Source organism: Tamandua tetradactyla, chromosome 5 (genome assembly GCF_023851605.1).
Source record: "Tamandua tetradactyla isolate mTamTet1 chromosome 5, mTamTet1.pri, whole genome shotgun sequence".
Lineage (NCBI taxonomy): Eukaryota > Metazoa > Chordata > Mammalia > Pilosa > Myrmecophagidae > Tamandua > Tamandua tetradactyla.
In genome coordinates this window covers 72,339,302-72,363,971 of record NC_135331.1, presented here as the reverse complement: position 1 = coordinate 72,363,971, position 24,670 = coordinate 72,339,302, and the positions used below count along the sequence as shown (strand labels likewise).

Genomic DNA, 24,670 nt, shown 5'->3' with positions numbered 1-24,670 from the left:
AATAGCTCTGATAAAAATATCAAACTGCCTTCTGTAAGCCAGAGGTTCCCAAATTTCTCTTTTCATGGATTCCTTTATATTTTTTCTCATGGTAACCCAGGGCAGAACAATACCTAAGAGTTACATTTCTTTAGTGGTGAGGACTAAACAACTTGAGAAATATTTATGCCCTTTAAACTTAGTAGCCATTTGCAAAAAAAAAAAAAAAAAAAAAAAAAAAGCCACAAAAATTGAAAGTGGTTCACATAATGTCCAGTAGATGTTTGTGACGGTTGGGGTCATGTGTCAGTTTGGCCAGGTGATGATGCCCAGCTGTCTGGTCAGGCAATCACCGGCCTAACCATTAACTACAACAGCATTTCATGGCTGGTTGATAAACCAGAAGGCTGGTTCATTAAATCATCAGTCAGTTGATTGCAGCTGTGGTTGATTCCATCAAATATCAACAAAGGGAGTTTTTTTCCCCAATGAGAGAATCCAATCAGCTGGATCTAATTCAATCAGTTGGAGACTTTTACCGGAGAAGAGAGGATTTTCACTTCTTCCGCCAGCCCGTCCTGGCGAGTTCATCAAGGCCCTTCACTGGAGCTGGCAGCTAACAGCCTACACTACAGAACTTGGACTCATGCACTTCCACAGTTGCATGAGAATCATTTATAAAATGTCATATTTACAGATCTCTCCTGTTGGTTCTGCTTCTCTAGAGAACCCTGACTAATACAATGTTGCTGTATTGCCCGCAAAACTTTTAAACATCTTGCAAAACCCTGTGAATTTGCTAAAGCACTAGGGAGTTCCCGTGTGCATTTTCGGATCTGTGGTCTTAAGCACTATTAATATTTAATTTAATGGGTCCATAAGTATCTCAAGGGCAGGTTCTATGACACACTGCTGTTTGAATTTCCAGAGACTTGCATGATGTCCAGGATATAGTAAGAATCAATATTTGTCAAATGAAAGAATGAATGAATAGCCAAGTAGATTAACACTGACTTAATGGTCACAAGTAGAAAGGGCACCTTGTAACACAGAGTGCGATGTAGCACAGTGATGGAGAATGTGGGCTCAATTACCATTTACTTACATGATCGTGCTTCCCTTATTTATAAAATGGAGATCATAATAGCATCTACCTCACAGCTCTACCTCATAGCTCTGACAAGGGAATTCAATGAGCAGTGTATGTAATCCACCAAATGTAACGGAGATTACACAAAAAGCATTTGGAAAGCATTATTGCTGTTGTTATTGCTATTATAATTTTGCTATTTACTCTTTATATCATGGGTGAAGAGGAACTCGATTCTGGGAATTGTGGGAAGAAATTAAAAAAAAACCCTGGAAAACATGCAATAGACAATCCAGGAAAGAATTATTTTTAAAAAGCTAGCTGTTGTTATGAACAGAGTCAGACAGCACAGATACAATTTTCTTAGAAAATACATTTGAACAACAGGCTATTTGTGGTCAGACGCAGAAAAAATGCAGTATGACTGAAATTTGCCATCTGCCAAAGTGAGACAAACTCAAATCCCTTCATTTCATGGCTTGAAATTGAGGACCAAAAGCATCTCTTATTTCTAATCTCATTCCTAATTACAGAAACACAGTCTAGCACCCCTGTTGTAAAAGGGGCTGCCAGTGTTTCCATTATCAGTTCCCATTTTCAGGGCTTATTACTAAAGCACACGCTCCAGGGAGATTATTGGCATAGAGGATCACAGCATGGAAGGGAACATGTTTTACGAAATTTGGCATCAACCTTGCAACTGTAAATACAAAGATACACAAAAGCAACAATGAAAAGTCAAGCAAACCCAGGGTGTTGGGATTGGAAAGGGTGTTCAAGCTCATTTCAAATATAATATAGAAAGGAAAACCCTGCTCAGAGCACTTAAAAAGAAAACACCTATTTGACTTTAAATGATTTTACCAAACATCCTTAACACGACCGTAGAAGCAATGTTATCTTCCCATCTGTCTCCCATTAGTAAATAATGGCATAAATCTAATTTCGATGTCTTTGAGGGATTGCTTCTGCTTCAACCTTAGCCAGTGTTGAAAAAGCAACTTTTGTTGTTATTTTGAACGATTTCTGCATTTTAAAAAAATAATTAGTCTCAGGTACCATTATTTATTTATAAACTTTGTCATACTCATTGAATGGTTATTGTAATCTCTCTTAAATATCCTTTGCTTTGGTTTTGATTTTACTAAAAATTGTTAGTTTTTAAAACTGTTATTAGTACAAAAGGTTGTTAGAATTACTTAAGCCAGCATTAACGTTTCTTTTAACAGTTGTTATTATAACCAAAATAAGACTTATAAGAATAAGGTCTCAATGTACATGAAATGAGAAGGATATTTTTAAAAGAATTATATTGATTAACCTAACTTACATTTGGTTGTGATTTCTAAATAAAGTAACAGCCACATCTCAGCAAGTTTTAAGTCAAAATAGATGGAGAGATACTCCTCTTCTTTGGCCAATAATACTGCATTAACTTGCATGCGCTTATACCTTGCAGTGGATAAGCCCAAGGTTGAGTTCTGAGTTATTTTGGTTCATAAGTCCTTGTGACAGGAAATAACTGCTTTACCACAAAAGCCTTTTCTTCTGGGTACTTCTCTGTTACAGTAAACAAAAATCTTATTAATGCCTGAGATAATTGAGTAGAATGAGAAAGCATTTTAAAACCCCAGTGGATGGAGATCATGGGGAGTTGACAGAATTTAATACTTTGATACTTTACTCATAACGTTTTGCCACAGTACAGAACCACTAAATTTATGAGAATCTTTATTCAACCTTCTCTCTAGGAAATATAGCAATTTACTAAAAGTGGACATGCAATTTATGGAGCAAATTTAAAAATGTGTAATGAAAGCACAGAATTATGGAGCTGTACTGACCTCTGGAAATCATTTTGTATATACTGTTCAAGAAATGACTCTACCTAAACCATCCATGTTGACTTACTATCTGTTACATTCTTAAAAGGCATCCAGAAAGTAAAATTTAAAACCTCTTTAGATAGCCTGTTCTGGATTTAATGCTGTCAAGAATTTCTTCTTATTGTCCAAACTAGTTTCTTCCTTCTACAATTTAAGATGCTTTCCTCTTTTGACCTTGGAGAAGATGGAGAATACCTAGTTACAATTCTCTTTAGAGGGCAAGTTCACATATCATACATTCCTTTCGTAGAGACCAAGATTTTAAAGTACACAAACATGGTTATGCCAACTGATTTTTAAAGATTTGTATTAAAAAAAGAAAATGGGCCCATTACCTGTCCAGTTTACAGATTATTTTTGACAAATCATTTCTGATTCTCGCACCTTCTAAATTAGTAGCATGTTTTGCAGAACCACAGATGCCTGCTTCATTTAACCCTGCAGTGAATAACAGGACTTATTAGTATCTACGGAAGGAAAACTATTCTATAGATGTAGGTCTAATGAATAATGCCAGGATGATCTCTTTTGGACTCTGAGCAACCCCACTATTCACATATAGCTTGTTTTTATTACTTCCAAAAATTGGATTGACAGGTCAAATTCATTCTGTGTTATTTTCAAACCCTTTCTTCATAAAGAAGCAATTTTACTACAATATTACATTTTTATATTAAATTGTACAAGCTGTACAATTTGTTTGCAAAAATACAAGTTTTTTAAAACCTTAATTTAAAAAGTTTATAATGAGATCCTTATGATCAAATGTATGATTTATTTTCTTCTTTTAATGTTCTTTTTAATGTACACAAATAACACAGAGTTTGAAACCTAGCAAACATAACTCATTTAAAAAACACTAAGTGAATGATTTCTATAAGCATGCAAAAAATATTCTGAGTTAGAAAAGAATATTTGGACCACATTTTGTCAATCAAATTCATTTTTTCAATGAGTTAGAATGGTTTACTAAAAGCATTCCCCATTAGATTTACTGCCTTAAGGGCAGAAATTATGGCTTATTCACCTTTGTATTCCTGGGACCTAACAGAATATCTGATACCAAAAACATGTTAACTGACTAAATGAAATGAACTCAAAATTTCAAGCTGTATTATTTTAGTTATTTTCCCTAACCTTGATATTGAAGACAAATTATGTTTAATGTTTTTAACAATGAATGTTAATAGTTACTGAGTACTAAATGAGTAACTATGAGTACACATGGATACATATAAAAATCTAAACATGTATAAAATGAAGCTTCGATTTTCTAAACAAGTAATTAAGAATACCATGATATCAAGAATGGAAACCAGATATGCTTCTATTTGGGGCAGCAACTAACTGTTATTTTACACTAAAAACTCTGGAATCCATTTACCCAACTCGGTTAGCACACACACCACATCGGCTTTGCTCGTGGAGACTTACTAGAATCTACTTTTTTGGTGGTTCCCAGTTAGCTCTACAGTGAATGAGGAAATTCATGTGGTTTGGGCACCAGATTTAATACCCAAACAGCATTTACTCTGGATACTATTGCAGGGCAGAAGATTGGCTCCTATTTCATTCTATGAGGGAGTATAACATGCCTCTTAGTATCAGAAATTGCAACTGCCAGTTTAATTCAGAATGTCTCTGAATGAATGACCCCAGCACACCACTTTAATACTGTGACTTGATATATATGTACAGCTGCCCATCATTCAGGGCCTCGTACAAAAAGATCCATGTTACTACTCCTAATTAAATAGCCCATACCAAAATTACTGAGGCATAATGTTCATTCAAGCCCCAACTTCACTTGAGAAGTACCCTATATTTATGCATATTTTGTCACTTTCTTAAGTGTAATGCAATGTATCTGGATAAAAATCAGTGTTAAAAATAATGATCATTTTACATTTCCCTTCTGATCTATCATGCCCATAACAAAACATGTTCTTCCATACATTTGTACCATCAAATATTGTGTTAATTACCCTGTGGGCACTCCATTTATACTGTAAAACTAACATCTAGGTACAGGGGGACAAATTAGGTACTCTTTGAATGGAAAATAGTTCCCTTGTATTCACATGTTATTTATATTATGTCATTAAACTATTATATTATATTATATTATGTTATATTATTGTACTTTGGAGGTTAACCTTGTATGGACCATTTTCAATATATTGTATAAGATCTACGTTCCAGGTGTAGATTTTTCTATAAGTTTCATAGCTAAAATTTGACTTAATAAAATAAAAACTATGAATTTGATTACTCATTCATTTGGCAAATGTTAAGTACCACCTCCATATTGGATATGTCTCTCACTTTAAAGTATATATTTAAAATCCTAGCACAGACTACAAATGTGGTTAATAGTAAGAGGGACAGAAATAGATAGAGATGGAGATAGAGGGGGGAAAGAAGGGGAAAGGGCAAGCACAGAGGGAGGCAAAGAAGGAGAAAAGTGAAAGAGAGAGAAAATCATATACGAATGTCATTGTCAGGTGATGCAAGCATTGCCAGTAAAATTAGCAATTTTTGATCTTTAAAAAAGGAAACCAAATTCTCCTGCAATTTTTCCTCAGGCTCATCAGAAGAAAGTAAAACATCTTTCTAAGTACTCCAAAAGACACTCTTCTGAATGCTCTCAGTGGCAGTGCTACTGCTTTTGTGACAGCTTCCTACATTCCCAGATTAATCCAATCTACTTTTGTTAAAGGAGGGAGTGGACAAAGAAAAACCACCTATGTCAACTGCTGGCACAACTAACATTTCAAAATGAACCATGGCAGAAAATCTCTGTGCAGAAATATTTGGGGGACATTGTCTAAAGCATCCTGGAAGATGGTTTCTAGTTCCTGAAAGTAAGGCAGATCACTCCCGACTCCCAGACTCTGCTGAAAGAAAGGCTACCCACTTCAATCTTTGAAGTCAATTAATAGCTTCTTTCCCAACTCAAGTACAGCTCGCCTTTGCTGAGCCCACTTGCTGATTCATCAAAACCTTCTTTTTGCCCATAAAAATAATAAAAAATTATTTGTTTTGCCCTAGGAAAACTTTGCCTGGAAAATGGCCTGTGGCAGGAAATAGTCATCTTTGTGAAGTAAAGGCACGATTACAGAGCACTAAGTTATTTGTAAAATTATCGCCCTAGGTCTCTAATTGTTGGCTGTGTAATTTCAAGAGTTAATGAACTTCATATTGAAGAAGAATTTATTATACCACAGATTTTCTCTAACTCAGTAGAATAAAATTCTTCCTCTCTATAACATTAACTTAAAGAGTTTATACTCAAAGACAAAGATAATAACACACTAAGGATTCCTCATATGCAACCAGAAATGTACTTCATCCTTATTCTATAGATCTAAAAGCTTTGGAAACAAGAACACTGCTTAATTTAAAAAAAACTTCATAATCACTAACATCTGCTAAAAATGTATTCAGAACCCATACTAAAACTTTATTTCATTGAAGAGCTATTAGGCATAATATATGCAGTGAGGCATTGTTAAGGATATAGAAGGTTGGATTAATTTTTTTTTTTAAAAAGAAACCTATAAAGAATACAAATATGCCTATTCCTAAGTCCAATTTATTTGAGTTAGCATTGAATTTTCAACTTCTATTAAGATTAATGTTCAACCTTGTAAACACTTCTGTTCTTATTTGTCCTCTTCAAAGACTCACTCCATCAACCATAATGCACAATGATGACAGAATATAAAAGCTGCCTACAATGGAGCACCAAGGTTTTCATTGGCTTCTCATGACAAATTGAAGGTATATGTTGACAAAAGTGGTCTTTGCAACACCTAGAGAAGGACTGTTAACACTTCAACTGTTCTCTAAGAAAACAAGTAAAGGAGCAGGGGAGTTTAATATAATGCATGCTTGTAATAAGAAATAAACTAAAGGAGTTTTCATTCACGTAGAGGAGAAATCAATTCAAAGTTATGTTTTTCCCTATATATTTGCAATCAATCAGGTATCAGCATTTCCAATGATCTGGTTTTGGTTAAGAAATTGATTTTTCATTTACTTTCTTTTAAGTTTGGTTCCACATAAAAAAGGAACATGCAGCTTTCATTTGGTGCACAAAGACTAACACATAGACATGGTTACTAAGAGACACATCCCTCATGCTTATGTCTTTTATACCAAAAGCCTATGAATAAATATGTACTGAGAAAGAAGCATCAATCATTTAACCATCTAGAAAGTCAGTTTTCTCCTCTTTAGGGATGTATTTGTAGCTTAATTTAAAGTAGATAGCCACTAAAGAAATCTGTTTTGAGATGAATTATGTCTTGCCTATCACAGCTCTCAACCTTGTAGCCACTCTACTAAAACTATGAGATCTACTACCTGTCGATGAGTGAAATCACTCAGTTGAGCAATCCACAACTGGAGAGGATTAGCTTACGACTGCTGCCACTATCAGCCAAACAGCTAGAAGCAGACAGTTCATTTTACAGAAACTTAATGGAGTGTATGGCTCTGGCTGTTTAATACAAGCACTGTCAAGGCATCTAAGTAAAAAGTCTCAGCTGTCACACTGACAAGCTGAGTAAAATTATTTGTCACAGTAGACTAGATAAGGTGCCATTAGAGTGGCGCATGGTGCCGCTACCATACATCTCCATATTGTAACCACAGACAACCTGCTTATGGTCACCACAGACCTATGGCCATGGCATGTCTCAAACGCCTTTTCATCATTGACTAGATGCAAGAGTCTAACATATCACCCTTATTAGAATTTTTAAAATGACAGCCGCATATTAGGTTTGATGATATATTCATACATATATATGTATTTGCTAAAAATCTATATATTTATTTTATAATCACATAGAGAAATTACACACACATATATACACACGTATACACACCTACATAGCCAAGCAACATCTGCGAGTCATCTGCTCTTTGGTTTACTTTTGCTGTCCAAATCTAAACACCTTTGCTTTTATTATTTTTAAGAACATATACAAAATTTACTACTAAACAACCTATAAAAACAAAAAAATTTATCACAAACAAATTATACATTCTTAAGGTCCACTTTATCCGGTCACTGAGAGTATACAACTTTGCCCAACTGATAATATATAATTTAAGGACACTAATTAATCATTACCAAGTTTATAATACCAAGAAAAAACAGTTTCTTTGGCTGAGCAGAAGTTCACCATTTTCACTTAGTCCTAAAAATAGGTTCTGTGTATATAAATTAGCATAGCCCTGTTTAAGTAACCATTGCTACTGAAATGTTGTTTTAAAGGAAGAAAATGAAAATAAAAGCTTCTAAATACTTAAAAATTGATGTACAGTTTAAAAATAAATCTTAGTTCTTGTTTATATAAATTAAATTATATGACTAGAAATTTTAGAAATAAAGGCTTGTAATTAATTTCCAATTAAATTTCCTACTAAGTTTCTTTTATTTTCTTAGGGATTTTATTGTGAATAACATTCCATATGGCTCCGCAGAAAATAAGTAACTTTTTCAAGATAAAGTACAGGTCATAATCTTCCATTTTGTTAATTTTCACTTTTTCAAGTTTATTAACTCACCCAACATATTTGCTGAAAGCTAAGCGTTAAATACTGAGTGACTGGGGAAAAGTTTGGGGAATAAAACATAGTGAGGCATGGATTTTTCCCTCACAGAGCTTATTAAATAGGGATAAGGCATGTACACAAAAAAACCATCGTACAAAAGAAAAAGTAAAAAATGCTATGAGGGGAAAACTGGGAGAGCACTCTTGGTATTTTGTGCCTGATTTCCTCCAGACTTTTCCCTTTGCTTATTTTTGCTTCATACCCCTGGACTCTTTCTGAAGATTCAAGCCTGGGGGTGGTTTTGAGGACCAGTGACACAGAAGGCTTCCTCTTCCTAGAGCTCAAGGAGGTCCAAATTAGTGTAGTGCTTGAAGAGATGAGAGGCAGATAAAAGGTGGTTGTTAAAAGTAGGAACATTTTATTCAAACAGACTTGGGTTCAAATCTCAGCTCCACTATTGACTAGCCAGGGCAAGGCATTCCTACTGCACATTTAAGAGGAAATATCTATTACACAGTTGGGTATCTTAATCTAAAGTGGGTCATGAGGTTTACAAAAGATCAGCATTTTTGGAGCCATACAGTACAGGTAGCTGAAACATGAGAAGAGATTAGTTCATCTAAGCAAATTGTTTTATTGAGGAAAAGAGTAAGCCCAAGTCTAAATCATAGATCAAATCAACAGTTAGGGGCAAGGAAAAAAAAAGAGGAGTTTGAGATGGAGTTAGCACGATGATTCTTTTAGTGTGACCCTCAGGCAGCAGGATAATCATCACCTGGAAGTTTTTAGAAATGCAAATATTCATTCCTTACCAAGACACTATGGAATCATAAATTCTAGGGCCCAGCAATCTGTATTTTAACAAAGCCTCTGGGTGGTTCTGGTACATGCTGTAGTTTGAGAATTACTTAACTTACTTAACAATCCTTTAAGTAAGTCAGATCTGGACATACAGTGAGAAAGCTGAAGAGGATCAGGCCAGTAATGTGCACTGAAGTTGGGAAGAGAAGATAGTCAGGGAAATATGGCTTAGCCATGTCAGTGGCAGAAGAGGGGTCTCATAAGATAAGGACTCTGATGTACCCATTGCCTTTGACGGTTTGTCTTTAAGAAAAACAGTTTCAATAAAGTGGTAGGGACAGAAATCAAATAGAAGAGTGTTAAAATAAAAATAAATGAAGACACAAAGAGCCATGGTGAAAGGTGACATGGATAGAAACATTGATAGAAAGTGCTAGGGAATGCAACTAAAAGTGTAAATCACTCATTTATATTAGGGTCATTTCTTCCAAGTTGTATGATTTTCCTTCCATGTTCAACTGGTCATATATTAGGCATAGAGAGTGGACTGTAACAATCCATTAGGCATCCCTAGTATATGACATAGTAGAGGCTCAAAAAATGTTTCATAAAAGATAAATATAGAAATTATGCAAAAATTCAGTTCACTTTCTCTAGAGAGTGACCATATTGATGAGAGAGAAAAGGGAGGAAGATAGAAGAAATAGGAGAGAGAGGAAAAGGGGACGAGAAGGGGAGAGGAAGAAGGAAGAGAGAAAACTGTGCTGCAGCAGCTCCTCAGCTCACAAGAGGTGAATCTCTTTCCAACTCATCGGTGATGAAATAGGTAGCTTGATACTGCCAACCACAAAAATAGGCAAACACAGAGCTTCACTTTCCTTGAGAGCCAACTGTTAAATATGACCAGCACAGTACTGAAAAGTGCTAAGAAGTAGCACAGAAATGAAGCAAAGAGTAAGGTTTCTTTACCCTGGTCTCCATAAGCAAAACTATGAGAAAAGGAATTGGTATCTGTATTAAGCACTATTAAACTAGGACTTAGAAAGTTAAGTAATTACAAAGGTGGTAAATGGCATAGGGATTTAAACAAAATTACCAGACACTAAAACATATTATTCCTCTGTTTCCCATGCTTGCCTTATCATGAAAATAATCTGCATTTCTGATAAATAATATATTTGCATGCCCCAATCTTGCCCTGCTAAAGTAGAATCTCCAGAAGAGTTTGGAAATATATGACCTACGTGGTTCTTAATAGCATGTAAATCAGAAAATACTGTAGTATATCATTCTTTCTGCAGGCCCTTTTTGGTTTACAAGTCTAAGTCACTAGCATAAGAGGGCCCAGAGTCACAGCCTAATTCAGGAATAAATACTGGGCACAGGGTAGTGGTATATACTGCAGCCCTCTAAGATGTGTAGAGGACGAGGAGGAAGAATAGCTTATAAGTCAGAGAGAAGTTGCCTAGATCTGGGTGATACCATTGTCAGAATGATCCTATGGTCAAACATGATCAGATATTGAGAACCCTCCCAACAATGCCCACAAAATAATTTCCCATGTTAAAACTGAGGAAAGGAAGGTTTAAGGGAAGTTAAGAAGCTTGCTCAGAAGCACATCAAGGTCAAGCAGAGAAGGCAGAATTAAGACACCCTGGTGTTTCCACATTCCTAACACTTCACCAGTTTGATTTTGCATGCTTTGGTGGGTTAATGTCTTAGAAAACAAATTTCAAGATTGGCAATAATTGTATCAGTGCATAATCTATAGAAAGTAAAACTTGAAATTGTCTTTTCTCCTTTAAGTTAAAAGTCAGCTGATTGAATGAAGACGAAAAAATCTGCAGTCAATGTTACTAGTAATTTGCAATCCAAAACAAGTGAATATTTAAATCTACACATCCATATTCTGGAATGATTTTAATATCACTGAAAAATCAGGAAACCAGTTAACTACTTCATAAACCATAACAATCATGACCATGTAACACACTGGATGGCTCAGATCTCTGCACAGCATCTAGGGGTATCTGTCATTACCATTAGAATTTACCTCAATTATTGCTCACGCATCATTACTTTTCAGGATGCTAACCTAATATGCTGCACATGACAGGTATCCTACAACAACTGGAGATCTGCCTTCTATCTTGACAAAAAGTTAAGTGTCAAGTGAGGAGGCAGCATTAATCTATGGGCATAAAAGTCCAGGAACAAGAATAAAATTAACTGCTCCAAAATGGACCACATACCATCGGTTTCTGATTCAAGAGTTTGATTGGTATAATTAAACAATAGCCTATAGATAAAGTCTGTGGTCAATTAAACATACATTTCTAAATGTATAAGAAGCCAGCTTCACTTAATATACAAATCTAGCTTTCTCCTTATTTTAGAAATGAAACATAGACACACAGGTTAAGAAGGTATGTTCTGGAACCAGACTGCCTGGGTTTGAATTCCAGCTCTCAAAAACTCCAAGACATTGGGCAAGTATATAAAAACTTTCAGTGCCTCAATTTCCCCATCTGTAAAATAACACCAGTACTTCCCTCAAAAGTGAAGGTCGAATTAGTGCATAAAACAATAAGAACAGCTTCTGATATATACTAACCGTGAATACACATGCGAAAAATGTTTGCTAACAATTACCATTTCAAACAGACCCTGTCCCAAAACTGTCGCATATGAATTAGAAAGTTTTTGTTGATAATAAGAGTACTTATTTAGAAGTTTGCAGTTAAGATCATTTGTTAGGAAGGTTAATATGGTCTCTGGAACATAGTCAGCCATCTTCTAAGATCTAAGGAATATATATGACTATTGTCCTATAAGAGAGTTTGAAAACCTTGATTGTATTGAGTCTGGACATTATATGGCCTGAGTCTGGGCATTATACGGTCTGCTTACTCAACCACTTGGTTGGTTAGAGTATATAACTCTATATACTCTATATATAGAGAGAGTATATGGGGGGACTGATAGTTAGAAAAACTGAAATCTCTTTCTTTCATAGATATACACACACATAACATATATAGTCATACTTGGATATACTGAATTTAGATATGTTGAATATATATATTTATATATTGAATTTATCCCTGCAAGAAAACAACTAGGTCATAATAGAGCCTATAGTGAGAATTTAAGCTTAGGTCTCAAGGCTGACAAAAATTGTTGTTTCAGGTGTATAGTTATCCAGATAAATAATGAAAATAGAAGAATTTACCAGAAACAAAGATCTTTTTTTAATGAGAAGTAAAATTAATCAATTTCACAGTTCTGAAATTATTTCTTTCTATGTTGTATTTCAAACATTCTCTCTCGATTAGATCAAATAAATATACTCACTTTAAATATCTGATTAATCACCTAAAGATGAAAAGGCTCTAAAAGGATATTCCTTTACCCCAGAATTATGTAGCTCATTACTGATCATAACTCCAAATCCTTGCCCAACCACTGATCCCAATTACTTTCTCAGATATTGTCCCTTGGATGGACTGAAAATATAGCCTACTATCTCATCTTTAAAACGAAATTCTTCGTTCCAAAATTTAAACTCCATTAGTTTGTAAGACAACTTCTAAAACTTTATGGCAGCTTTTTCCATAATAAATTGCTAGATAATATCTCTCAATCAGGTAATTTACATAATGAAGATTTGGGCATGACTTGCTTTTATACCTATGTTATGCTGAAATCTCATTTTTTCTCAAATAACTTATATAGGTATAATATTCCCTTAAGAATATTATTAAATCTAACAGTAAAATGTTTAAAAATAATTTCAACTGAGAGAACAAAAAACTTGATAATTATTGAAAAGCACCGACTTACATCTGATGGGGTATTATCACCAAAACCCATGAACCAAGTAACAAATAAATAAAAAACTAAAGAAAAGTATTCTTTGAAGATATTTATATATTATAGGGTAACTTTTCATTCTGATATGAGAATTTGAAATCCATGACTATCAAAAGATTGAAGTTTCTGAAAGAAAAAAAAGGTTTAAAATGTATTATATTATAGCAATCTTCAGATAGTAACCAAGATTCTTACAAAGGTCTTAAACTGTGCAAGGTGAACTTTGCACTTCTGTATCGGCTCACTTAACCCATTCCAGTGTCAGCAGCACTTGCAAAAGAGATGTACCCTATGGGAACTTTTCATTTCCATACTCCATCCATCAGATATGCTACCAACCTCAAAGGACAAGTTTTCCTTCACCTGAGTCAATAGAGAAGTCCTCTGAACTCATTATAGTGTGGCAGACAGATTCACTGAAAACTCATACTGACACACCAGGCTAGAGCTACGAATTGGGAAATCTTTTTTTATTTGGTTGTGATTTATCTTTTATGGGCTGTTTGTCCAGCCAATTCAAATGCTTTTCCCTATTTGCCCTTCTTCCTCTTAGGGACCTAAGAAATATGTACAAAAGACCAGGTTGAAATGAGTAATTTGAGGACCTATTCTGTGAAAGCCACTATAAGCCTTTTCCATGTCAAGATGTAAGAGCAAAAATTATTATTGTGCAGCTCTCAGTTTTCCTATCCCCAGAGGATTAGTCAAGGTTCTTAGTCTATCAACCTCCTTCACAGCCTTCAGATAATGAATAATGTCTGTTGAATCAGGGATCCCCTCTTGAAGAGATGTTAGTTCTGCTCTCTCCTCTGTCACAACTGATGTTGCTTTGGTTGTATTATTAAGAAGAGGGAATCTGTTCACCTCTCCAGATTTGGTACCTGCAGCAACAGTGGAGAAAGGAAACATGTGATACTAATGGAAACCTGTTTTAAAATATTCTTGGATTTCACTGAAATTCCTACGGCTAGCTTTTACTGACTATCTATTTCCTGTCAAATATGGTACTAAATGTTTCCATGCATTATCTTGTCACTGCAACAGAAAAAGAAACTAAAGAACTATAAGGTAAGTACTATTAATGTGCCCACTTTACTGATGAAGACATTGAGGCCTAGAAATGTTAAATAGCTTGTCCAAGGACATAGTGGGAATGGAATTTAAACCCAAAAGAATAAAACTAACACTTAAGAACTTAACCATTATGTTTTACAGGTTGAGTATAATTTCTACTCTATTCCACTTAGGTAAAATTATACTTTTGTTTTGTTGACATTCAGTAAGCCATAACTCCTGTTATTTTTAAATTTAATACTAATGACATAGGCACAATAAATTTAAAAAAATATTCTTTCAAAGTGATTTTAAAACATTTCGATAACTTCTATTCATAATTTTATTCTAATTCAAAAAACCTAAACAAGAAAAGCATCTTATAGTGTCTTCTTAAATCTTACCTATCAGGTAGCTGCTAAATACTAAATTCTTTTAAATACCAGGCTTAAAGATCAAGTTGTAAATACTTCTACTTGGCACAAGCAATGCAGTTACTGCTTTGTCTTTGAATGTTTATCATAAGACAAGAAGAATCTACTTAGTTTGATTATCATGACAGTCCTTTAAACATTTGGATATATTTATGTAAAAATCTGTTGTTCTGATTAATCCATTGAGAAAGACCACAAAAGGGAGAGATTGGCAAGATCACTCTTGTAGACAGAAGGGAGTTTGAGCAAATCAGCCCAGTTCCTACGAAAGAATTTTGCTTTCCTTTTGTATAGTTTTCTAAATAACATTCTTGGGTACAGAGGGGAAATCTAGCACAACTCTAACAACAAGATGTTTTGACTCTTGATAATGTGAAAATATAAATAATGCCATAATCTCTAAGTGAAAGAAAAAACAGGATTTTTCATTTACATCATTTAAAAATATGTAGATAATTGGTTACCTGAGAAAATCCCCAAAAGGAACTACCAGCACGGAGTGAAAAAGCATCATAAGCCCTAGTATTTAATAATCTAGTGTTTCTCTTCCATTTTACCCAAAAGTGATTGTCAGTAATAAAACTCTTCAAAAGTGTTTTGATTGCTTTTTATTGTTGCTTTCTAATGCCACAACTTGGTTTGAAATGTTTAAGTTATGCTTCTGAAACTACTGAAGGCTTAATAGACTGTACTTGTTCAAAATCTTTGCCTTTCATTCTCAATCACTGTTGCAGTGACCATAAATTGGCCTAGTCTTCCTGACTGGTAATCTGGCAGTAATATCAAAGTCTTTGCAATCTGCATGTATGTTGACCTGGAGATTTCAAATAAATTTATCATGGATGTGTACATATAATTAACTTAAAGGATATTTCCTGCAATCTTATTTATACATATAAAAAATCTGAAAACATTCCTAATGTTTACCACTAGGAAGCTGGTTCGGTAAAAATGTAGTACAATTCCTACAATAGAATATTCTATCATCTTTCAAGTAGTAAATTTAGATATATAGTATTTGGCACATGGTTGGTGCTAAATAAATAACTGCTTAATCCAGAGCTGAAAAATATCCTTCAAATTTTGTGTACTTTTTAAGGTTGATAGAAGTGGCTTTATACAGTCTTTGTTAATTCTATAGTTGTTTACATAAATATAGCTAACACTTACAGAGAGCTTACTATGTGCAAGCATTATTCTGAGCACTTTACATCTATTAATACATTTCATCCTCATAAAAATCCTGTGAGGAGCATAACATTATTATTCTCTTTCTGCAAATAAGTCAACAAAGATATAAGGAGAGTAAGTAAATTACCCACCATCATACTTTGGTCAGTGGCAAAGGCAGGATTTGAAGCCAGACAAATTGACTCCAGAATCTGGACTTAACCAGAAACTATATTAACCTCATGCCATATTCCACTCCCTATATAGAAAAGTTTGGAAGCATATAATAGTCTGTCCTTTGACTGCAGAATGAGCTAGAGACACTAACACTGTGAGGTCTTCTGGCTGAGAACCACGAATAGAGATCCAGGGTGGGGGCTCTGACAGCCACTCCTCTGCATCTTCAGACATCTGTGAGTTGACAGTGAAGCTGGGCAGGGACTCCCTGTGAACCTGACATCTTCAAAGGGTAGAAGAACAATCTTGTTCTAATCTACCAACACTGCTCTTGCTGTCATCCACCTGAAGTCATGTTCCTGATGTCAATTTTCTCCTTTCAGGTTTGCACAAATTTTATGCTTCTGCCCTTTGGTTTTCACTAGCAGAAGATTGGAATCGATATTTTAGGAAATTTCTATGATATAGTGAACTCAGCTGGTACTCCTATAATACAGCTTAATGCAGTGGTTCTCAATCCTAGCTATCATATATATTTTTTAACTCCACAAGTGGTCCTGATGCATAGTCAGGGTTGAGAGTTTCTGCAGCATATGTATTATGGCACAACTTATTACCCTACTTGTGGTACTTCAGGAGTCAGAATCCCAGTGTTACTAAATGACACTAGCAGCTAATTTCAGAACACATGCGTTACTATGCATATTGCTATGTATACACCTAGTAGAACGTTTTCTGGTTTCTTTTGAAATGGGAAAATAAATGTAATTAAACCAAATGGATTACTGAATATAAATCAATATATTTGATTTAGAAAGAATTATGAGGGTAAGCATGAGCGCAAAATTGAAAAATCGAGAGAAAGGAAGGGTCTGAAGTTAGCCAATAGAGTAGATAATCAGTGAATAATCACAGCCTCAGGATCAAATAGAAATTGTGTTCTAAGTGAAATCATGTTGGCTTGATAAATAATAGAGCATCACTGTGCACACAACAGTATCCAGAACTTGGCGAAAATTCAAAAATGAAAGGCCAATGAAATGTAAAGTATAAGTACCTGAGATGACACAAAGTAAGGGCACAAGAGCATCCTTTGTTGATTCTCCTCAGATAAAAATTTTAAAAATAAATTTTAAGGACTAACAACAAAATTGTGAAATAATTTGCTGTGAGTATCTTTGTAGGAAGCTGAAACACATGAAACACATACTGCATCTGCTAGCATTTTTCACCATCCCACTCCCAGGAACTACATACCTTTGTGTAGGAGTAGTGTTTGCGAGTATGTGAGTATGTATTTACTTGCTTTGTGTAGGAGTGTGTTTCTGAGTGTATGAGTATTTATCTATTTGCTTTTTATTACTCAGGCATAAATATCTAATTAAAGTAATTTTTTTTTCCAATTGCCTATTTCTTAAACATATTATTTTGCATTTATAACCCCACACATGCCTGGTTTTCCAACATCCTTACCAGATGCTCTTTTTCCATCTCTTTCTCTAGTTCCTCTTCTCCAAGACTTCTAAAGTAGAAGTCCTATCAACCTACAAACTCTTCTTGGATACTTCATTCAACCCCATGGCTTTAAATATCACAGACATGTAGGATTCCTAAAACTATGTCACCAGCTCTGTCCTCCCCCAGAGAGCCCAGACTCATGCATGCAACTCCGTACCCGGCCTCTCTATTTTTATATCTGATAGGCTTCTCAACTTAAATCTCATAATTCCCTTCCCCAACCAAACCACCAAATGTATTTCTCTAGCAGTCTTCTTCTTAGTAAAGGCCATCCAGTAATTCCTGGATGATATTCATGATTCCTTGTTGTCTCTCATATCCTAAATTCAATCTATCATTAAATCTACACTCCAACCACTTTCTACCTCTCAGATTTTTTTGTCCTTTTCCAAGACAATATCATTTCTGAACTACATTTCTCCATGGTCTCCTCCCAAATCTCGCGCCCGCTTCTTAATAATATATTCTCCACAAAGCAACTAGAGACATCTTTTAAAAATGTAAATCAGAGCATACACTTTCCTATTTAAAACCAACTCCCAGTTGCACTTAAAATAAAGCTCCAGATTCATGTCTGAAATGCAAGGCTCTAAACGATCGTGTTCCTGTGAAACTTTCCAAAAATCATTTCATTTTATTCCCTCCTCATTCATTATGGCTCACCCAAAGTGATCATCTTTCCATTTTCAAGAACATTGCAAATTCATGTCCAATTTCAGGTCTCTACACTCTTCCAAAAGGTCTCAATGCTACTGGAGGTTAGGGAAGACTGCTTTTCCCCATTCCTAGTGTTTCTTTTCCGGTAGAATGATCTCCCCTTTATCCTGCTTTCTGACTCTCTCTAACCCTGTTCTATATTCTGACTGTTAAATGTCAGAATAGCTGGGCATGTTCTCTTCACTCTGCCTTTCTTCCTCTGGAGAGGCTGTTACTGCTGGCACAGTTCCTGGATTCTCCTTGAGATGTGCAAGGCCTCTCCACCTTAAGAGACCATGATGGTAAATCCAACAAGTTTGGCTTTCCCACTAAACTATATCTTCTAACCTGGCTTCTATTAGAAAAAGAGGTGCTATTTCCATACTTAACTCTATTTTAATGTTCAATTTGTTCAGAAACTGGCATAAAGGAGTCATACTTTTTACTAGAAACACCTTCAGAAACTTCACAATATGGTTAGAACTTTCATATAATTGTTACATGATCACACATTTCATCTTCTCAGAGGGGCTGTTCTTGAGTACTGGATATACACTACTCACTCAGTCACTCACCCAAATGTCCAGAAGTTCAATTATCATTACCTGTTGCTTTTCTATTTTGTATTGTTTGCTATCTCCCACTTCCCATTGGGATTCATGAGAGTACAGACCTTACTCTCTTCCCTGTTTACCACAGTAGCCACAGCCTAGAATACAGTAGGCACTCAATAAATACTTGAATTCATGTAAGAATGAATGTCCAATTGCCAAGCTGTACTGACTGAAACATTTTTGCAGTAAAGCCCAGATGATCTTAGCCATAGCTATTAATCTCTTCTCTATTTCCTGCCTACCCCCCATCCCCAAACACCTTTCCCCTTCACTGTGGATCTACCAACTTTCATAAATAACCACAGATGATAAAATTTATTTCTTTAGGATACTGTTTTCATTGGGGCTCAGCATAAGTACTAGGCCTCTAAAGTTTACCCTCTTGCTCACATTTTGCTGATATTAGAGATTAGAAGCTGTGTTTACCCTTGAACACAGATAAATTAAGGAATAAAAATAATGTATTTATGATTTTAGAGTATATTTCTTAAAACTAATGAGAAATGAGACAACAAAATAAGACAAATTCATATATCAGATTAAAGAAATTACTTATTTTCAAAGGATTTTATACAGGTTTCTTCATGAAAGCTTAGACAAATAAGAATAATTCGGTCCCTGTTCAATTATTCTATACCAAACAGATATAAAGCATCTTGTTCCAAACTGTAAAAAAAATATTACTGATACCCAGTGAAGGATTTTCATCCATTTTGTCCTTTTAATGATATTTAATGGGTTCATCATGTTCTTTCTTAGTTCATTAGACCAATCCCCAAGTACTCTTATGAATGAATACTCAATTTAAGGAAAGCATTTTTAAAAATTGAAGAAGAGAATGACATAAATCTAGTGCTGTTTCCTAGAGATTAGTGTAATCTAATACACATGCTGATAAAATATAACTGGTATTCCTTTGGAATATTGAATGTGGAATTCCTAGGTTAAAAAAAGAGATAACTAAGGAAACTTCATCAACTACTTTATGTAAGAGTCCAATAACTTTATAAAAATGCAAATAAGAGCACAAACATTAATATAGTTACTGCCAGGCTATCAACAGCCAAAATAATAGAATCCTATTTGGATGAGTGAAATTTGTAACAGTTTGGCAGTATTGTGTGTTTCCAGATGTCTATGCAAAGAAAATAAGCTCATATTTCTCCTGCTGTATTGTTAGTAGAGACTCGAAATAGTACCACAAGTAACATTTTTCAAATTCTTAAGAATTACACCTTACATCTTAGGCTGTAACCTTTCTACTGACAATGATTATGCCTATTAACTTATCTGATCAAAGACAACTGTCTGATTAAAACATATGCTTTTGAAAAATAATAATAAATCTACAAATGCAGTCATGTGACAATAACTGAATTGAAGCTTTCCAATGGTAAATACAAAACATTTTATGTTCATTTACTTTGAAGGTGGGACTCAAAGGAAGACGTGATCCTTGTGATGAGTTCCCTAAGCCCAAAGGTCTGAAACAGGGAAGATGATCCCCCTTTTTGAAATATACCATTATTTGTCTTTCATACCACATTCATCTCAACTTTTGAAATTGAATTCCTAATATTTGAATAAGGAAAGACGTACACCCTTGCTTTTTCAAGTAATGTATGGATTATAGACAGAGCTTTAAAAGAAAAAGGAAATATATAATAGCATCCAACCTCTACATGTACCCAGGAGTCTGGACATTTTCATAATGCCTCTACTATGGCAATTGCTGACATTAGATCCTGCAGATATGCCCCTAGGAGTATAGTGAAGTGTTCGCTATAATAAAATACTTACTGTAAATGCTTAAACTTGCATATACTCTATATTAATACAATTCACAATAGCAATTTACACAACTGTCACTACATATTTAATAAATAAGCTCCATTGAACCATCCCAACTTTATTGGCTGTCTGGAAAACCTTTCTTCTTGCAAGTATGCATTGCCTTCCAGTATCTTTATTAATTAAGACTACAGAATGGCATGGTACTTTGGTGAGCATTAAAATTTCGAAGAACTTAATGGGATAAAATTATTCATGGAGCAACATGGTTAAAAGTAAGTGCATACAGGTACAGTTTGATAAGCTGTATACGATTCAGAATGAAATCACATAATTGGCAGCATTTATATTTTGGATTTATGCTGGACTTTGCCACCACTGTGCATTAGGGTTATGTCAACTGCTTGCTATTTAATAGCCTGGCATTAAATCATTATGTTTCATTTATAGTTGATGACCAAAATGTGTATTTTTGTTTTTTCTTGCCTTTGCAGTGCAACTATAATGGAAAATGTGTCTATCTTGTAGTTTAAATTACATTTGCATTGCTACCTAAATGAAACCTAGATGTTGCCTGTTTCTTCTCTTAAAATATCAAATTTAGAAAACTAGAAATATTTTGAGGAACCAAAAAATAAGACCCGAAGTCTAGAAATAAATGAATTTCTGTCATAAATTAAAGATAGAATTTGTAAAGCAAAGGAGAAATGGCTGTATTTCCTATTATTCAAACAGAATCCTTCATTCCAAAAGGCTTTTTGTGTATTCTAATTATAAAATGAAACCATAATTTTTGTTTTGTTTTTTAGTACACTAATTTCACTTTCTGGCAAAATTTTCTTAAAATAGAAGCAAATATGGATACTTTTACAGCATCAGATTTTCTATGATCAACTTTTCTGCTATTTCATATTACTGATTTCAAAACCAGTTTTGAAAGTTTCTCTACTTTCCTATCACCCATTTACTTGCTAGTTCATTGATCTGCTTTCCTTTCCCATCACTCCACCAAAACAGCTCTTCTGAAGATCATAAATGAAAATCTAAGTACTAAATCCCACGGATACTTTTATCCAACTTACTAGCCTGAATTTTTTTCTATATCCCCCACACCCTTATTTGGCACTTTTGGTAATCACCATATCCTCTTGCTTTACCTCCTTACTATCTTAACATTCATCTATCTCAATCAAGACATGCTTAATTGTGCTACAGTAATAAACATCTTACAACTCACTATGGCTTAATGCAATAAGATGTGTAACTTGCAACCATGTGTCCATTGTAGGATATCAGGGGTTCAGAGAACCAAGAGGTGGAGGACCCAACATATTGAATATTGCCTATCACTATGTCAGAAGGAACAGAGGGCTCTGGAGAATCTTCATCAGTGCTTAATGCCTCTGTTCAGAGACAACAACCATCAGTCGTTTCACAATTCACCCACATGCCTGGAAATGGGGGGCAGGAAGTCTGTACCCATTTGGAAAATGTCACTAATTGTAACACACCACTGCTCAGATCCCAAACGCTTTACTGATTACAGAATTAAATCTATTATCCTCTGCACCCATTCTCCTCTGTTTCTCTTCTCTTTCTCTAAAAATGTTCTTTATCTCCACCCCCAGAGAATTTGTATTCCAACAATATTGAATTAATTGCATTTTTTTAATGAAATGACATGTTCTTATATGAATTCATGATCTTGTATGTAAAATAGTCCACCTGCTTCTCTGGTACTGGAAAACTTCTATTTGTCCTTCCAGTTTTATCTCAAAATAAAACTTCCCTCTGAAATCTTCCCTAACCCCACTTTGCATATACTTTTCCATTATTAAAATAGACATCTTCTTGAACCATTTACCTTTGTCTCCTCAGTAGACAGTAAACAGTGAAGTCAGAGGGTACAGCGTATCAAATTTACATCACTGGCATCTGACATAAAACATAAGCTCAAAAAACATGTGTAGTTTCTGAATCCTCCCTGACTTATAACATTTTGATGTTTTGTTTTTTGAAACTATTTCCCCTCTTGGCCTCCATGACTGCATTCTACATTGATGTTCCTCCACTCCTCATAGTCGGGTTAGGAAAGTCTACAGTCTCTTCTCTAGGGATGAAATAAATTAAATGTTGGTGTGGTCTTGGTGGGGACATAGGGGTCTAACCTCGACCCTTTTCTCATACTTCCTACACAATCTGGTCAATACCAATAGCTTCAATTAATATCATATATGAGATATTATATATATAATTATATATATATTTGATAATTATATATCATATATCATACATATGAGACGCTATATATATAACTATATATATAATTTATATATATATATATATAACTCCCAAATCTAATCTCCAGTCCAGTCCTCTCTCATGAGCTACCCAAAAATACATGTGACCAACTTTTGTATACTTAAAATAAATATAACTCCTTGGGAAAAATGCATTCTTGCAATAGGATGTTGCTCAATTTTCAACAGAGGTGATTTTTCAGGCCTCCTTCATCCTATATGAATTATCTACTAGAGATTTTGAATAATAGTTCATGGAAAAAGAAAAAGGAATGCTTCTAAACATATGAAAACATGTTCAACCTCACCTAAGGAAATGCAGTTGAAATCTACACCAATATATTATTTTCCACATTGACTGGTAAAAATACAAAATTTGACAATAAACTCTTACTGTGGCTGGGGGGAAGCAGGCAGTCTCAAACGTTGTTTGTAGTAGTATAAATTGGTACCACCACAGAAAGATAATTTGGCAATATCTACCAAAATTACAGCGTACTTTGACCCTACAATCCTACCTCTTGGAATTTTATATTACAGATATACTTGACATGTGCTAAATGATACAAGAATGGCAAAATTATTTTTAATAGCAAAAGATTGGAAGCAACCAGATACCCAGCAACAGGCAGTGATCAAATAAACCTCAATATAGATATATTCATAAAATGGAATACTATGCTGTTCTAAAGAACATTAAGGATGATTTCTATTCAGTAATGCACAAAGATCTTCAAGGTCTATCATTAAATGAAAAATTAAAGGGACAAAGTCCAGTTTCTAGTGTGATATCTTTTGTATATAAAGGGGCAGTAATAAGAATATACATTTGTATCTGCTTTTTATTTGCAAAAAGAAACAAGGGAAACATTTAATAAAAGTGCTACTAAGACAGTGACACAGGGATCAGATGGATGAAGGATAGGTGGAAGAAGATATTTCACTCTCCACTTCTTTTATTGTCTGATTTTTGAACCAAGTAGATATTTTACTTATTCTAAAATTTGAATAGAAAAAACAAAATAAGACCAAATAACTTGCATGTCCTTTAATCAAATTCTGCCCTTCCCAGGCAGCCTTGTGAGTACTCATTGGGCTTTCTGGTTAAACTAATCCCAAGAAAGAAGGTTCCCAGAAAAGATTATGGAAAGACACAACAGCATTTTAACACAATAAACATTTTGGCAGTTTGTTCACTATATTTTTTCCATTCATGCATTTGATTGGGATGAGTGTGAGTATCTGATATCAATAAATACAGGGACATAAACCTGACTCTGGGCCAGAGTCCTAAGTGTGATACATTCATTAAGATAAAGCTGAGTCTATGAGGCCTTTGAATAAATAGCCATTCAGATTTACTCTTTCATCACTCAGAACACATGGTTGACTTCCCAAGTAGAAATAGAGGTTTAGTAATTGTTCAGTTAAATTGAATGGGGACGTTTTTACATTTTAAATTTTGATTCATTTGCAATGCTAAAGATTAAACCTCAAACTCAAGATGATCATGCGCTTAAAGCAATTTGATTCCATTTCAATGGAGAGGACATTGATGGAGAGTAGAATTACAATGCTTTGCTTATTTCAATTTTTGATTTGTTTCTTTTAAATGACCACTTTCATTCTGATATCCACAGATTTTCTACTTCTTCCCTTTGCCTCAGTCATGAAATTTAATCTTGGTTTTGATTATTAAGGTCTCTCTTCCCTTAATCTT

General features: G+C 34.6%; 1 protein-coding gene across 13 annotated transcripts in view; it reads right to left on the bottom strand.

Moving 5' to 3' along the window:
• The window catches only part of NAALADL2 (N-acetylated alpha-linked acidic dipeptidase like 2), a 1,514,274-nt gene that overhangs the window by 1,294,717 nt on the left and 194,887 nt on the right, over positions 1-24,670 (bottom strand). For 3 of the 13 annotated variants that reach the window (XM_077161076.1, XM_077161080.1, XM_077161082.1), the window contains one exon: positions 3,291-3,393. The exons of the other annotated variants lie outside the window; for them this stretch is intronic. The gene's annotated coding sequence lies outside the window, so the exon portion shown is untranslated. The remainder of the gene's footprint in view (positions 1-3,290; positions 3,394-24,670) is intronic. 13 annotated transcript variants of the gene reach the window in all.